Raw genomic sequence first — 13,802 nt, 5'->3', positions numbered from 1 at the left:
GATTAAGATGTCATCCACATGGAAGTATCTATCAAACGTTCACTCGATTTAAATTAAATATTCACTATCAGTTTTTTTTGGATTAATTATAGATTATTCTCTATAGTTATACCTTATTATCTGGGTATCTAGATCTAATAAATTTATATTGAAATCCCTATAATTATGAAAGTGAAACATCTAGATCTATTTACCCTAACGCTATCAATTTTACGAACAGAAATATGAAAATAATAGGTAAAAATGTAAAACATAAAAAAAATTTCTTTCTTTATTATTCTCATACCATTGTTGTGATATTTAAGAAGATACAAAAAAATATAAACTAAAATCTTGATTCAAATATAGTAAAACTATTGGCATAATCATGTATCTCCATCGAGGATCGGTAACAATCGGTTTAAATTCAACTTACATTACTACTCTGAAACTTGAACTTTCCAACAGTAAGTATGCTAAAAAAGTATGAAATAATAGTATGATCATTTGAAGGATTCATTATTTTCAGATACAATACTAATGTGGTGAATGGGAATGGATCATCTACGATGTCAAATTTCACTAGTTTGGCTTGGAAGATTAAGCTCATAGTATTGCTTTTCTGATCTTTTAATTAAATATGACAAACATAAATTCATAATGAAAGACTAGAAGAGTATTGTTCTTACTAGTTCTTTAATAAAAAATAAAATAGTAAAAGACTCCCGGGAGTCTTCTGATCAGCTTGAATTAATAGTGAAATCCACATTGGTTCTTAAATTTTTAAAACCATGGAAAACTCTTTCCAGTTCTCTCTCCTCAAAACCATGGAAAACCACAGTGATAAGAGAAAGAGAGATTTGGATTAATCGAAGACCAGCATGGAGTGATAATATTTCTATTGACTTGGAAGTCATATTCTAAGTAATCCACAACAGACTAAACTATAAATGGTCATTATGAATCCAAAGCTTTAATTTTTATGTTATCGATGATGTTATCCACACATAAACCTAACTAAAAAGAAGAAAACAGCAAAGAACTCAATCCTCTCGGTTTGAAGTAAAACATTGACTTGGAAGCGGTCCCCTTACTGCTTCTTTCTTTCTGTATTGTTGTTACAAGTTCCATTCATACATAAATATCGGACAACTTGATGCACCTTTTGGTTCTATAAATACCCCCCCATCCATCCTCTCTCTCCCCATCGAGTCGAGTGTGTTTGCATATCATCCGGTGTGCGAGGAGTTCCTTCATTCATAAGCTCGCTGATGGTGAGAGAGACGCTATATAGATACTCTGCCTCCACCGAAATAATATAGCTTTGCTTCCTTTAGAGGGAGGCCTATCTATTATGTAGTACTGCAGTTTCTATTCTACTCTATGTGGTTTCTGATGGATGATGCATGGTGTTGCAGGCTTCCAACCTGATCAAGACGGCCGCGCATGCCCGAGGGGGCGTCCCCAAATGTCCATGCGGCAACGAGTCTCGTTGGGCCATGGAACCTGCAGACAAAATCACTGGCATCAGCATTGGCGCTGCTTCATGCGTAAACTCCATTAAGATAACCTTCGACATCGACGGAACCACTCGCGTAACTCCCAGATATGGAGGCCCCGGCGGTGAACTATTCCAGGCATGCCTCTCCAACCTCCATGCATCTATTCTTTTGCCTTCCCCTCCCTCCTTCTAATACCTGCTATGAAATATATAAGTCGCTAAATCTATCATCGCTCTAATTGCCTCGCAGTTTAGTCTGATGCAAGATGAATACCTCACCTCCGTTTCTGGGTATGTCAAACACGACTGTTCTGAATTTCCATGTGTATCTCAACTCACGTTTACCACCAATCTTGCAAAGACATACGGTCCATATGGAGGTGGGGGTGGAACCTTTTTCGAAGTCAATGTAGAATATGACGAGATTAAGGGCTTCTTTGGCCATGCAACTGAAGAGTATCTCACTGCATTTGGAGTCTACGTGATGCTGGCTTAGCCAACCCTTGTGTGCCATGATGAATAAGGATGCCAATGTCTGTTACTGGCATCTATGTTTGAGTTAGGTGTGTGTTTTAGTAGTGTGAAATAAAGTCTATCTTCTGTCACTACTAATAATGTGATGCGTCTCATTGATAACATTTTCGACTTTTGAACACATCGTAGGCCCATCCGATAATAATAAGTCTAACTCTACATGCCAACTTCTAAGTCACCCTATTATAAACAAGAGGGAAATTCTTGTGCTTCACCAACTTATATGATCTAATATCTGCAAATATGTGCCATAATAGAGCAAATAGATTGTTTCGACCCCTATGCTTCCAACCAACCAAACAAGACACTTCACAGCTTGTACAATTTGTATCTTAAAAAATCATCAAAAAAACATCGATAAACATAATCTAAGAGGGTCATGGACGTGCATCAACAATCCCTTAACACGACAATGAAACCTTCAATAACTCAACTAAAGCTCTAATAACTCAACCAATCCTTTTAACATGCCAATTCGTAAATCTAGTATTGCGATTTTATGCCACTCCCTCCGAGTCCACTTGATTGTTATTATTCACGATGTAATTTCACATCAAATTTAAATAATAATTTTGGACAGGCTCTTATGAAATTTTAAATAATGACTTTAGACCGGCTCTCAAGTCAGATTAAAGGACCATGGATCATAATTATTAATGTTGTTATTCACATTTCCCAAAACTACATGAAGATATATTTAGTTATCAGTAATTCTATGTTCAAAAACAAAGAAGGAGAAACAAAGTGGACTTATGTGAGATATTAATGTGGTGGATGTGATATTAATGTGGACTGATCATCTGCACAGTCAAATTTCAGCTTGGCTCGGAAGATTAAACTCATAGTTTTGTTGGTCTTACAATTGAATATGACCCGAGCCCGATAGTCATGAAGATAAAACAAGAGGGAAGTACTATTGCTGATTATCTACAGAATATAAAGATTATCATTGATAACTTAGCCTTGATAGGTCATTCCCTTAGTGATAAAGAAGTTGCAGTCCATATCCTCAATGGCCTAGAAGACGAGTACAAGGAATTGGCAGCAGCAATATGGGCATGTGATTCACCAGTGTCCTTCGAAGAACTCTACGACAAGCTGACTTACTTTGAGATATATCTAAAGTGCGACGACAAACTACCAGGACCATCCATCACTGCTTAAGTCAATCACAAATCTATGAGGAGGGGCAATCCATATAATAAGATTCTCAACAAAGGTTTTACCAAGATGCCTTTTGAACCTATGAGCTTCAACCAAAACATCCCTCCTCTTCATCAACATTCCAATCACAACAACCAAGGTGGCTACTTCAATCATCAGCAGTCCTAGCACCCTCAACACACAAACCAACAAAGAGTTATTTGCCAACTATGTGATAAAGTAGGTCACTCTACAAAGGCCTATCGATCTCGACCCAGACTTCTTGCTCAATCACATTGGCCTCAAGCAAATCTCATGACTACTCCAAACACTAATGATCATAATTGGATCATGGACTCTAACGCATCCCACAACATCACCTCTGATCTCCAAAACTTGTCAATCCACAACAACTATTGTGGAAATGAGGACATCATCATCGATGACGGTAAAAGAATTTCTATTACTCATACTGGTTCCACATTGCTTAATTCACTTACCACAACTTTTACACTCGATGATGTTTTGTGTGCACCTTACATTAAACAAAATCTTATTTCTGTTTCTCAATTTTGCAAACAAAAAAATACCTTCATTGAATTCTTTCATAACTCTTTTCTTGTCAAGGATTTGAGCACGGGGGTATCCTTGATCTAAGGTCAGAATAAAGATAATGTTTATGAATGACTGTTAGTTCCACAAAAAAAATTGCCCATTGCTTACTCCTCAATTGCAGCTCCAATTGATGTGTGGCATCGTCATCTCGATCATCCTCTCTCTCTATCCAAAATAAATTACTCTCTTGTTATTCTCTTCCTACTCTTACAAATAATAGCATTCTCACTTATTGTGATACGTGTCTCAGTAATAAAAGTCCGACTTCCTTTTGATACTTCCTCCATATCATGTTCTAAACCATTTGAAATTATTTATACTGATGTTTGGGGCCCTGCTCCCGTCACTTCTTTTGATAAATTTAGATTTTATGTTATTTTTATAGACTATTTTACTAAGTACACATAGATATACCCTCTTCATCATAAATCAGAAGTTTCAACAATCTTCACCAACTTTAAAAAGCTGGTTGCAAACTTCTTTCAGTCTACAATTAAAACAGTCTACTCTACAATTAAAACAGTATACTCTGATGGTGGAGGTGAATATCAAGCCCTCACATCCTATCTCTATGCCTGTGTCATCCAACACCTTAAGTCACCTCTACACACTCCTCAACTAGTTGGCTCTGCTGAACGCAAACATCGATATATCGTAGAAACTGGTCTCACACTTCTACATCAAGCCTCCATGCCAACAACCTTTTGGTCTGTCACCTTTCAAGCTGCCGTCTATCGTATTAATAGTATGTTCACTCCAGTTCTCCAATACCAGTCTCCATTTGAAAAATTATTTTTTAAATCTCCAAACCTTCAAAAACTCAAAATATTTAGTTGTTTATGTTATCCGTGGGCTACGTCCCTATGCCCCACACAAGATAGCGCCAAGATATAAACCTTGCATCTTCATAGGATATTCTCTTGAACATAATGCCTTTTGGTGCTACGAACCAAAAACTCAAAAAGTCTTTATTTCACGTTATGGTGTTTTTGTGGAGTCTGCCTTTCTATTTCAAAACCATAAGTCTTCTCCCATACAGGCCACTCTAACAACTATACATCACTGGAGTATTCTATCGATCCCCTCAAACAAACTTCTTCCCACACCATCCAGTCCTTTTCTTCAAGATCCACACTCTTTTATTCTCCCGGTTCAACAGCTCCCCACTCCCTTCATTCCTTCTCTTCCTTCTTCACAAGCCTCCCCTACTACTGAAGTAATATCCTCAGAAATACAATAACCTTCTTTATCTAGTGCCACTAATATACTTCAGCCTATCCCGACCCCTGTTGACGCCTCTCCACCACCCATACCAATAACACAACTTACAGTTCCTAGACATCTAATGACACCACGCTCAAAAAGTGTTATCTTTAAACCACGTTAGGTTCTCGACCTGCATGCTATCACCAAATCCTCTCCCGAGACCAATGAACCCACCACAATTACTTAAGTCCAAAAATCTCCTCACTAGCGTAAAGCCATGTGTGAAGAATATGATGCTCTACTCCATAACTCCACATGGACTCTTGTACCTTTTCATCCTACACAAAACATCATCGGGTGTAAATGGGTCTTCCAAATTAAACGGAACCCCAACAGGTCCATTGCTCGATATAAAGCACGATTAGTAGTCAAAGGGTTTCATCAATGATCTGGAGTTGACTTCACAAAGACTTTTAGTCCTATAGTTAAACCCACAACAATTTGCCTTATTCTAAGTTTGGCTATCTCCAAAGGCTGGCATTTACGACAACTAGATATTAACAATGCCTTTTTATAGGGGACTCTAACTGAAGATGTCTTTATGCAGCAACCCCTTAGCTTTGTTCATCACCAGTATCCGAGACATGTCTGCAAATTACAAAAAGTCATTTATGGACTCCATCAAGCTCTAAGAGCTTGGTATATTGAACTGGCTTCATCAACTCCAAGTCTGATATCTCTTTATTCCTACGACAATAACATGGAAATACAATATATCTTCTAGTATATGTAGATGATATTATTGTTATAGGCAATGATCCCTTGGAGATTCAAACATTTTTAAAGCAATTGGTTGATCGATTCTCCCTCAAAGATTTAGGACCCTTGAGCTACTTTCTGGGAGTGGAAGCAACATTTACATCCTCAGATCTCCTCCTCTCATAGAGAAAGTATATTCATGAGAGAAAGTATATTCAAGATTTATTATAAAAGACAAATATGCAGGATGCAAAAGAAGTTACTACTCCTCTCTCTACTAATGAATCACTCAAATTATATGTGATGGCAGCCCTACCACGGACTCAACTCAATACCGACAGGTACTTGGCTCCTTACAGTACTTGTCTCTCACCCGTTCAGATATCTCATTTGCAGTCAATAAATTATCTCAATATATGCACCATCCTTCTGCTATGCGTTGGTCTGCGGTTAAATGAATTTTGTGGTATCTTAAAGACACCCTTAATCATGGTCTCTTTTTCTACAAAACCACTCCACTTTATCTCCATGCCTTTGCTGATGCTGATTGGGCGGGACACTTTGATGATAGAACCACCACGTTAGGGTATATCGTCTTTCTTGGGTCTAATCCAATCAGTTGGAGTTCTAAGAAGCAAAAGATAGTGGCTCGGTCTACAACTAAAACTAAATATCATTCTATTGCTACCGCTGCTGCTAAACTCAATTGGGTCACAAATCTCCTCAAGGAACTCAAAGTCAGCTCTACCCATACTCCTACAATATATTATGACAATGTTGAAGCTACCTACTTATGTGTCAATCCAGTGTTCTACTCACGCATGAAACATATTACCATCGACTTTCACTTCGTGCAAAATCAAGTTGTCAGACATCAATTTCGTGTCTCTCATGTCCATACGGCTAATCAACTAGTAGACTCACTCACGAAGCCTCTAGCCCGCAAACTATTTTTGTTGCATCGGTCCAAAATCGATATTAGCTCGATCTTGCCGGGGGCATGATAATAGAGAGATTTTCTCAACTGCATGAGGAAATCTCTCTGCTCAGTTAAAGAAATCTTCTCTTTCATCATGTATAAATAGACTTCATATAATACTAATTGAAATGTGCTTTTCTTTTTTCCTTTATAATTTCATTCTTCATTCTTTTATTTTATTGATTGTATTTCCAATAATAAGTGTCAAATTCATGAGGAAACAAACCTCTTTGCAACAAGACAGTTTTCATCATCAGATTGGATCTTACTTACAACCCCTATAGATTCTCTTGAAGGTAAGTCTATCGGATCCGAAGTGTGAGTTTTGGTGAATGCATCATGTTCTTCATCTGTATCCTTTTTAATTGAGTCAAAGGTTCATATGCCTTTTCAGAATGATGAAGAATACTGGTATGAGAATTTATCTTGAAAGGAGCCGTAGTTGGACTATCGAATTGAGATCTCCTCAACAATGTTGAAGAGATGTCGTAAATCTATTGAGGAAAATCCTTCTCTGTTGAGAAAAACTCTTTCTAACATGTATAAATAGGGAGTATTGTATTGTTTCAACTCAATGTATTCTTCTCATTTGTATTTTATTTCTATCAAATTCTTCTAGACATTGTCACTAAAACTCCATAATTGTCATATACTAATAACTTATTCAGGTCTTCTTACAAGAGAGAAAGAGAGGAAATTAAAAAAAAGAATTTATTTTTGTATTTTTCTTTGTTATTCTCATACTGTTGTTGTAATGATATTTACGAAGATAAAGAAAATATCGACTAAAATATTAATTCAAATATAAGAAAACTATTGGCATAATCATGTATCTAAAAGTCCATGTAACAATTGGCTTAAATTCAAACTTTGATTAGATTACTATTCGAACCTAGAACTTTCCAACAGTCAAGTCTGTCGAAAAATTGTGGATGTGGGAATGTATCATCTACAAAGTCAAATTTCACAAGCTTGGCTTGGAAGATTAAGCTCATCGTATTGCTTGCTGGTCTTGGGATACAAACATAAATGCATAATGAAAGAGTAGAAGAGTATTATTCTCACTAGTTCTTTAATAAAAATAAAATAGTAAAAGACTCCCGGGAGTCTTCTGATCAGCTTGAATTCATAATGAAATCCACATTGGTTCTTATATATTAATGCCTCTCATCCACTTCTCTCTCTTTCCAGTTCTCTCTCTTCAAAACCATGGAAAACCACAGTGATAAGAGAAAGAGAGATTTGGATTAATCGAAGACCGGCATGGAGTGATAATATTTCTATTGACTTGGAAGTCATATTTTAATAATCCAACAGACTTAACTATAAATGGTCAATATGAATCCAATGCTTAAATTTTTAGGATGAGATAGAGTTTTCATTGTAAAAATAAAAATCCTGATTATTCTACTGTTCTATGAAAAATTTTAATGTTCAAAATTAAAATTAAATAATGATAGATTAAATATACGATGCATACTTGTCAATGTCATTCAGAATATCTTTATCTGGGTTGTAGGTGTGTCATCGTTGAATCCGAAAAATATAATGATGCTAATTTATAAGAAGAACTAGATCATCTTCTTCTTTCTTCTCATCTTTCATAAAATCACTATAAACAATGAATTATGAATGAAACAAAGATGACTCCGGGGAACCTTTTACTTTTTCTTATTTTTATTAAAGGACCAGTAAGAATAATATTCTAATCTTCCAGAACAAAATGTTCATTATGCATTTAATTAAAAGACCATCGGGCTCGGGTCATATTCAATTGTAAGACCAGCAAACGTATGAGTTTAATCTTCCCAGCCAAGCTGAAATTTGACTGTGCCGATGATCAGTCCACATTAATATCACATCCACCACATTAATATCTCACATCAGTCCACTTTGTTTCTCCTTCTTTGTTTTGGAACTTAGAATTACTGATAACTAAATATATCACCCTTATTCACATCTTCATGTAGTTTTAGAAGATGTGAATAATAACAATAATAGTTATGCTCCATGGTCCTTTAATCTGACTTGAGAGCCTGTCTAAAGTCAATATTTGAAATTTCATGAGAACCTATCCAAAATCATTATTTAAATCTGACATGAAATTTCATCGTGAATAATAACAATCAATCGATTAAACAATCAAGTGGACTCGGAGGGAAGTGGCATAAAATCGCAATACTAGATTTACGAATTGGCATGTTAAAAGGATTGGTTGAGTTATTAGAGCTTTAGTTGAGTTATTGAAGGTTCCGTTGTCGTGTCAAGGGATCGTTAATGCACGTCCATGACCCTCTTAGATTATGGTTATCGATGTTTTTTTGATGATTTTTTAAGATACAAATTGTACAAGCTGTGAAGTGTCATGTTTGGTTGCTTGGAAGCATAGGGGTCAAAACAATCTATTTGCTCTATTATGGCAAATATTTGTAGATATTGGATCATATAAGTTAGTGAAGCACAAGAATTTCCTTCATGTTTATAATAGGGTGAATTAGAAGTTGGCATGTAGAGTTAGACTTATTATTGTCGGATGGGCCTCCGATGCGTTCAAAAGTCAAAAATGTTATCAATGAGACGCGTCATATTATTAGTAGTGACAGAAGATAGACTTTATTTCACACTACTCAAACACACACCCAACTCAAACATAGATGCCAGTAACAGACATTGGCATCCTTATTCATCATGGCACACAGAGATAGAGATAGATAGTCAACACCCTCCACAAGGGTTGGCTAAGCCAGCATCACGTAGACTCCAAATGCAGTGAGATACTCTGTAGTTGCTTGTCCAAAGAAACCCTTAATCTCGTCATATTCTACGTTGACTTCAAAAAAGGTTCCACCCCCACCTCCATATGGACCGTATGTCTTTCCAAGATTGGTGGTAAACGTGAGCTGAGAGACACATGGAAATTCAGAACAGTCGTATTTGACATACCCAGAAACGGAGGTGAGGTATTCATCTTGCATGAGAGTAAACTGCAAGGCAATTAGAGCGATGATACATTTAGCGATTTATATATTTGATAGCAGGTATTAGTAGGAGGGAGGGGAAGGCAAAATAATAGATGCATGGATGGATGGATGGAGGTCGGAGAGGCATGCCTGGAATAGTTCACCGCCGGGGCCTCCATATCTGGGAGTTACGCGAGTGGTTCCGTCGATGTCGAAGGTTATCTTAATGGAGTTTACGCATGAAGCAGCGCCAATGCTGATGCCAGTGATTTTGTCTGCAGGTTCCATGGCCCAACGAGACTCGTTGTCGCATGGACATTTGCGGACGCCCCCTCGGGCATGCGCGGCCGTCTTGATATGGTTTGAAGCCTGCACCACCATGCATCATCCATCACAAACCACATAGAGTTAGAATAGAAACTGCAGTATTACATAATAGATAGGCCTCCCTATAAAGGAAGCAAAGCTATATTCCTTCGGTGGATGCAGAATATCTACATAGCGTCTCTCTCACCATCAGCGAGCTTATGAAGGAAGGAAGGAACTCCTCTCACACCGGATGATATGCAAACACAGTCGACTCGATGGGGGGAGAGAGGATGGATGGATGGGGGGGTATTTATAGAACCAAAAGGTGCATCAAGTTGTCCAATATTTATGTATGAATGGAACTTGTATTTCTTAAAGCATTGGATTCATATTGACCAATTATAGGTTGGATTACTTAAAATATGACTTCCAAGTAGTCAATCTCAATCCAAAGTCGGTAGAAATATTATCACTCCATCCTCATCTTCTTTTATAATACGAATGGTTTGCATTAAATCTTTATACGAATGATCCTATCTTCTACGTGTATTAACATCAAGCAATCTCTCTTTTTTTCTTCTTCTTTCCTTCCTTTTCAACTTAGAAATGTTGTCGGTTCAAACATGATTGTGCGATATCTTAACACGCCTTCTTACCTTTGAATTCAGACTGGACAAAACAAATAGGGCTGATCATTTTCCACTGCATGCTGATCAGAAGACTCCCGGGAGTATTTTACTATTTTATTTTGATTAAAGAACTTTTACGAATAATACTCTTCTAGTCTTTCATTATGAATTTATGTTTGTCTCGTAGACCAATGGGCTTCGGTCATATTTAATTAAAATACCATAATAGCAATACTGTGGGCTTAATCTTCCAAGCCAAACTAGTGAAATTTGACATCACCACATTAGTATATTTATCTTGTATCTGAAAATAATGACTCCTTCAAACGATCATACCATTGTTCATAATTCTGCAATAGACTTATTTTGGGAAGTTCTAGTAATGTAAGTTAAATTTAAACCAATTGTTACCAATCCTATACATGTCCATGGAGATACTTGATTATGTCAATAGTTTTGCTATATTTGAATCATGATTTTAATTTATATTTTTTTATCTTCTTAAATATCACAACAATGGAATGAGAATAACAAAAAAATATATTTTTTTTAATCTTTTTACCTATTATTTTTATATTTCTATCCGTAAAATCATTGACGTTAGGATAAATGGACCTAGATGTTTTACTTTCATAATTATAGATATTTCAATTTAAATTTTTAGGTCTAGAGACCAAGATAATAAGGTATAACTATAGAGAATAAACTATAATTAGTCTAAAAAAATTGATAGTGAATATTTAATTTAAATCGATTGAATATTCGATAAATACTTATGTGTGGATGACATCTTAATCTAAAAACCATTCAAACTTTCATAATATGACATCAAAGTCATTATTTAAAACTTCATAGAAGAATAATACTCTTCTAGAATAATTAATATGACATAAAAGTCATTATTTAAAATTTCATAGAAGAATAATTAAAAGACCAACAGAGCAATACTATGAACTTAATCTTCCGAGGGACGTTGTAGATGATCCATTCCCATCCACCACACTATTACATCGATCTTGTATATGAAAATAATGTATCCTTCAAATTTGACCGTTGGAAAGTTCAAGTTTCTGAGTAATGGAAGTTAAATTTAAATCAATTATTACCAATTCTATACATGTACAAGGAGACACATGATTATACTAATAGTTTTGCTATATTTAAATCAATATTTTAGTTTATATTTTTTTTTGTATCTTCTTAAACATCGCAACAATAGTATGAGAACAACAAAGAATTTTTTTATTTTTATATTTTTACCTATTGTTTTTATGTTTTCATCGGTAAGATCGATGACGTTAGGGTAAATGGATCTAAATATTTTACTTTTATAATTATAGGGATTCCAATATAAATTTTTTAGGTCTAGAGACCAGAATAATCTATAATTAATTTTAAAAAAATTAATAGTCAATATTTAATTTAAATTGAGTAGATATTCGATGGATACATTCATATGTAGATGACATCTTAATCTTAAAAAACATTCAAACTTTCATAGTGACCATTTAAGTGTTTGAAAGAATTCAATACTTCTCCTACTGGGGGTCATTAAAATTAATATAACATCAAAGTCATTATTTAAAACTTCACGATCGTTCTTTAGTCGATCCTTCCACCCATGTACACCAACTCGATTATCCTCTCTATATAACCAACATGGGACATATTGAATGCACCAAGATTAGAATCCATAATACACAGATTGGCATGTATGCATCTCATATCACATAACATATCAGAAATCATATTCTAGCCTTTCAATTATGTCGAAGTATGCACGACTATTGACTTCATTTGATCATATTTTAATTAAAACACACGCAAAAAGTATGACTTTGATCTTCCAAGCCAAACTAACATTATTTATTGGGTTAATAATAATAATAATTTATTGTTATTATAATTATTTATCCTCCTCCTCTTTTCAAATATGACTTGAGAGCCCGTCCAAATGCATTATTTGAAATTTCATCATGACTATCGGATTTTTATTTTGAATGACAATATATTCAAATATTAGTAGTTTCATCTTAAGCCTAAAATGATGTATACAATACAATAAAACGATAAAAATAAAAGCATCGAATCAATCTATTAACATCATGACATTTGCCTTGATACAAATATATGGTTTTCTCAAGTGAGTGACACACCTACATGTATCTCAAATTTAGCGCAAAATACGATAGTTTTGTTCAAGGCTACGGTCCATAACAAATATAATGTAGTTTAGATTTTGACTTCAAAAATGGATGAGATAAAATAAATAGTAAAATTATAATTTTTATGATCGTATATTTATATGCTATAATTTATACCATATTAGCACTTGAAATTTATGATGCTATGCTTCTTTTCACAATTTCGATCTCTTTTAAAGAGTATATAAATGTATATATCTACCCTCCTTGTAATGGTCATCCACTTAGAAGAATTTGTTGATTATAAAAGGCTTGTTATGACTTTAAATAATCATGTCCAACATTATTTATCGAATTTACTTTTATGATGATGTCATCATGACTTCAATTGAGTATCTACGATATTTCTCTATTAAGGTATGACTATGACGATGTTATATCATATAAGTTAGTGAAGTACAAGTATTTCTTTATTGTTTTTAATTGATACATTGAGTTCGACTTATTATTATTAACGGATAGGCCCACGGTGATAGAAATAATAGAAGATAAGAACAATAATTGAAGAAGCTTTATTGTAGAAATGAAATAACTTTAGCTTAAATCTATTAACATGTTCCCACTCCTATTTATACAGATTAGGAGAAAGGATTTCCCTCAACAGAATAAACAGAATAGAGAGATTTCCTCATATAATTGAGGAAATCTTATCCTCTATCAAGTTGGGGAAATCTTATCTTCTATCATGCCCCCGCAAGATGGTGCTCCTAACAAGGATACCAATCTTGGATCGGTGCAAAGAATAGTTTAAAGCAAGAGGCTTCGTGAGAAGGATAAGTGTAGATCGATGTTGCTGCTGCTGCGATTGCTGTTACTGTGATGACATAGGCGTTCCTTTCATTCTCCTTAAGTCTGCCGAATGTTGACAGATCAGCGAAGACTACCGCGGTGAGGAAGATGAGGATTGACCACGGAGCCTCTTAGGAATGCAACGGCGTTGGTCGCTGGCCGAAGGGTGAAGCTTCACTTTTCTCAGCGACGTTG

At 35.2% G+C, this 13,802-nt stretch overlaps 2 long non-coding RNA genes across 2 annotated transcripts; one reads left to right on the top strand and one right to left on the bottom strand.

The window, feature by feature from the left end:
• Nucleotides 1-1,125: 1,125 nt before the first annotated feature.
• On the top strand, nt 1,126-2,085 carry LOC135648548 (uncharacterized). The gene is made up of 3 exons (XR_010500990.1): nt 1,126-1,253; nt 1,398-1,616; nt 1,731-2,085. It is a non-coding gene; the product is annotated as an uncharacterized LOC135648548 (long non-coding RNA).
• A 7,195-nt stretch (nt 2,086-9,280) lies between these two features.
• On the bottom strand, nt 9,281-10,269 carry LOC135648616 (uncharacterized). Its single transcript, XR_010501018.1, has 2 exons — nt 9,827-10,269; nt 9,281-9,700 (listed from the first exon to the last, which is right to left on the bottom strand). It is a non-coding gene; the product is annotated as an uncharacterized LOC135648616 (long non-coding RNA).
• Between the last annotated feature and the right edge of the window lie 3,533 nt (nt 10,270-13,802).

Source organism: Musa acuminata, chromosome BXJ3-9, assembly GCF_036884655.1.
Source record: "Musa acuminata AAA Group cultivar baxijiao chromosome BXJ3-9, Cavendish_Baxijiao_AAA, whole genome shotgun sequence".
NCBI classification, from domain to species: domain Eukaryota; kingdom Viridiplantae; phylum Streptophyta; class Magnoliopsida; order Zingiberales; family Musaceae; genus Musa; species Musa acuminata.
The sequence above is the reverse complement of the archived record's forward strand: the minus strand, read 5'-3'. Positions and strand labels throughout refer to the sequence as shown.